The 4,598-nt window shown below is 44.5% G+C and overlaps 1 pseudogene; it reads left to right on the top strand.

Annotated features, from left to right (window-relative positions):
• Positions 1-2,471: 2,471 nt before the first annotated feature.
• LOC115251236 (general transcription factor II-I repeat domain-containing protein 2-like) lies at positions 2,472-4,219 on the top strand (annotated as a pseudogene).
• The last annotated feature ends 379 nt before the right edge of the window (positions 4,220-4,598 follow it).

The following is a 4,598-nucleotide window of genomic DNA, read 5'->3' as shown; positions in this document are numbered from 1 at the left end:
TGAAGAGGAAGGGAGAGAGAACTGTACCCTGCGGTGCCCCCGTGCTGCAGACTACCACATCGGACTCACAGTCACGGAGCCTCACGTACTGTAGTCTGTTGGTGAGGAAGTCGGTGGTCCAGGCAGCCAGGTGACAGTCGACTCCGGCTCCCTCCATCTGCCCTCTCAGCAATGATGGCTGGATTGTGTTGAAGGCACTGGAGAAGTCAAAGAACATGACTCTCACAGTGCTCCCGGTGCTCTCGAGGTGTGAGAGTGACCGGTGCAGCAGGTAGATGACAGCGTCATCCACACCAATGCCCAATCGATATTCAAACTGTAGAGAGTCCATCTTACCGTCCACCAGCTGTCAGAGGTGGGTGAGAACGATCCTCTCCATGGTCTTCATCAGGTGAGAGGTTAAAGCCACTGGCCTGAAGTGGTTGGGCTCCCTGGCGTGCGCAGTCTTAGGAACCGGAACCACACATGTTTTCCACAATAGTGGAACTCTCTCCAGACTGAGGCTCAGGTTGAAGATGTGCAGGACTATTGCAGGACAAACTGGTATCATTTAGTCCAGGGGTCCCCAGACTTTTTCCTGTGAGGGCCACATAACTTTCCCCTTCTCTGATCAGGGGCCAGTGTCAGTTTGTAACAGAAACAGTCTGAGGATTGCAGGAGTGCCTAAACGTAAAAATGTATTGTTTTCAAGAAAGCACAATCAAATAACCCTTTCTGGATTCTTCGCAGAACAAAAGTCAGGAAATAAATAATAACACTATTAATGAAATAAATAATAACCAAATAACCCTCTCTGGGTTCGTCACAAAAAAAATTATTCAAATTCTTTCGTCTTCTGCTGCAGCTGGGCGTTTACATTACCCCCGATTTCGTCAATGTGTCTGGTGATTGTACTCGATGATACACTCACGGCATTAAAGACATCTTTCTTCTCGGGACACACCACCTCCGCCACAGCGTTTATGCATTTCTTGACAAACTCTCCATCAGTGAAAGGTTTAGGGCTGCTTGCTATCAGTGGAGCAGCCTGAAAGCTGGCCCCAACAGATGCCTGGTTCAGCTGAGCTTGGCGTCCAAATGTATTCTGCTGAGCTAACGGTCCACTTGTTAGCTTTGAGAGTTTGTCTGTTCGCATTTGGCCTTGCAAGCTATCGTACTTGTCTTTGTGACGGGATTCATAGAGTCACCGCAGATTGTATTGTTTGAATACCGCCACCTCCTCTTGACAGATGAGTCAGGCAGCCTTTTCTTTGCATTGAACAAAAAATAATTGTTTGTCCACTGCAGGTTAAATGCCCTGCGTTCTGAATCAATTTTTCTCTGAACTAATCTTTTCTCCATTATTCCGTTCTGTCTTTGAGAGGGGCGGATTAAGGATTTTTTTGTTTGTTCTGTACTTCATATGTAGCATATGAACTTTACACACTACTATAATAGGACTTTAATATCTTCATGGAAGAACTGAATTTTTATATGGCTGCTTTCAACTTGTTGACACTTCTACACTTTAGAGACATTTCCAGTAACCGCATAATAAGATGAAGGGCCTGATTTACTTTATTTTTTTTATTCATTATATACATCATTATTGTTTAAATATATTTTTCTATTATCTAAGGTATTTTTCTCCTTTATGATTATTTTGATCTCTAGGTGCATCATTGTCTGTATTTTCTATATATTAAATATTTTCATTGAGAGAAAAATAATGATTTCAGCACCAGCGTTCACAGAACATAACTGAACATTTGTAAAATATGACACCAAATACACAAACAATGTTGGTCATTGAAACACATCAAAAGGATCCTTTTCCCACAAACTCTCATGTTTTTACAGTGTTAATCCTGAATGTGATCTGAAGTTACAGACCTTCTTTAGCTAACGTAACTGATCAGCCTTTATCATCAGCAGCTTCCCCAATAAACCAGCTGCTGATAAAGAGACTAAAACTGACCCGTCCACTCTTTCATTCCTCAGTAGAACTTCTGGAGACCTCCCTCAGGTGTCCAAGTCACTGAACATCAAGTATCAGGATCTGGCTTCCCTGTACGACATGATGGAAAGCCTCAAACACCGCCTGTTTGGAATGATGAATGGATGAATTTTTATTTAATTTAGACTAATTTAGACTAATTTTAACATCCTTTATGCCAGTTCCATAGAGCGTGCGCGCGCACACACACACACACACACACACACTAGCAAAGATGATATCCAAACAGCCAAATAAACGGGAGTCAAAAGAAATCATTTAAAGCTCATATGTCAGAGTCAAGGTCGAGGGTTTTCTATGGCCCCCGGGATGATATTGATTAGAACAGGCCCACAGGCTGCAGATGTTTTACACAGGCCAATACTACATTTCCCACAATGCAACGGTGACAGTCTGAGCGGGAGGTGGCTTCATTTCATTATTTATCAGTAGTCATTAGCATAACAGCAAAAGTTAACTTTCAGATACCCATAAAATGGCAAAACGGAAGGTGGACACTGAGAACCGGGGGTTCAAACAAGGTGGGAGTGGGAGTACATGTTCACGGAGGCAGCTGGGAAACCTGGGTGTCTTCTGAGTGGAGAAAGGGTGGCGGTAATGAAAGAATATCATCTGAGACGGCATCATGAAACGAAACACGCGGACAAAGACAAGAATATGGACATGGAACAAAAGCTACAGAAGGTTGAGGAATTAAAACCAGGCCTCAAATCTGGACAGGCTCTGTTCAGAAAAGCCAAATCTCAAAGCGAGGCTGCTGTCAAGGCCAGTTTGATTCTGGCAGAAGAGATCGCTCAATCAGCCCGGCCATTTCCAGAGGGGGATTTCATCAAACACTGCATGCTTAAAATTTGTGAGCAAGTTTGCCCAGACAAAAGGCAACTCTTTTGAAACGGGAGCCTGAGCAGAAACACCATTGTTGTCCCTCAATCTAAAAGAGCAGCTGGAGAAAAAGGGGAAAGATTTGATGGCATCTTCCCTGGCTGTGGATGAGAGCAGCGACATTAGAGGGGACTCCAGCCTCAACGTGACAGAGGAGTTTCTGGCGTTACGTCCTGTGCACGGCACAACCACAGCACATGATTTGTATGAAGAGGTGTCAAGATGTGGAAATGAGATGGAGCTGCCTCGGGAAAAACTGGTGGGTTGGACAACAGACGGAGCACCTGCCATGTGTGGACACAGGAGTGGACTGGTGGCCAAGATACGGGAGAAGATGCAGGAGGAAAACGTTACGCTGAACTGACAGCTCATCATTGCATCATACACCTGGAATCGTTGTGTGCTGAAGCCCTGAACATGGAACATGGAATGTTCACCATCACACACGCAGTGAACTTTATCAGAGCCAAAGGTTTAATTCAGCACCAGTTCAAGGCGTTTCTGAGCCAGTGGCAAACGCAGCGTGGTGATTTGCCCCATCACACTGAGGTGCGATGGCTAAGCCAGGGAAAGGTGCTGCAGAGATGTTTCCAGCTTCCTGAGGAGATCGGATGTTCTTGGACAGCAAAGGGAAAGACACGACTCAGCTCCCAGACCAAAGGTTCTTGTGTGAAACGGCTTTTCTGTGGGACATTCCGAGTCATCTGAATGCAATGAAGCTGCAGCTGCAGGGTCGGGGTGGTGTCCCCTCTGATATGTACAGTACAGTGAAGGCCTTTAAAACCAAACGGACTCTGTGGGAGGCACAGATGCACAAAGGAAACTTGAGCCACTTTCCCAGCTGCCAGACCCTGAAAGAGAAGCTCTCTACCAGCGTGTTCCCGAGCGCACAGTTTGCTGATTAAATGAGTGTTCTCGCCGCTGACTTCCCACGCCGAGTCACTGACTTAAAAGCACCAAAAAGCAGGTTTGAACTGCTCAGCCGTCCGTTTGAGGTTGAGGTGGAAAGCTCAGCACCAAAGCTCCAAATGGAGGTGATTGAGCTCCAATGCAGTGATGCCCTGAAGGCAACACATGGGGCAGTGGGTGCTGCAGAGTTTGCCCGTTTCCTCCCCGACACACATCCAGGCTGCTCCAACGTTGCCTGTGTTTGGCAGCACAGACCTGCGGGAACAACTGCTTTCTTTGATGAAGCTGAACAAAACATCACACAGAAGTGGACTTCCTGCTGAACACCTTCACTCAATTGTGAGGAGTTCCTCAGCTCAGAGCCGGACCCCCAACATTGATGAACTCGTCCAAAAGATGAGACACCACCAAGTATCAGCCTCAAACAAGTGAACATTAAGCTGCAATAACACATTTACAATTATTACTCAGCTCAAGTTTAAAAGTTCAATATTTTTCACTGCACATGTGCCTTTTCCTTGAAGAAAGTGTTGTTTTTGCTTCATAGATTTTTGCACTTTATGTTATTGTATTTCAATCCAATTATGTTCTAAAAATATTTCAGTTGAGTGAATGATAGAAAATTGCTGTTATAATTTTTTTCTTTGAAGTAAATTTAGCCCACTTTTGCTAAATGAGAAAATATACTGATGGTGCCTTGAATAATACCGCTTCATTCATTTACTGTTCATGTTATGGGGATTTTTATAGAAAGCAAATTTGTCTTTTGTGCCTCTTGAAAATTAAAAATGACTGACAGAGCCATAAGAAA

Source organism: Takifugu rubripes, chromosome 10, assembly GCF_901000725.2.
Source record: "Takifugu rubripes chromosome 10, fTakRub1.2, whole genome shotgun sequence".
NCBI lineage: Eukaryota > Metazoa > Chordata > Actinopteri > Tetraodontiformes > Tetraodontidae > Takifugu > Takifugu rubripes.
The sequence above is the reverse complement of the archived record's forward strand: the minus strand, read 5'-3'. Positions and strand labels throughout refer to the sequence as shown.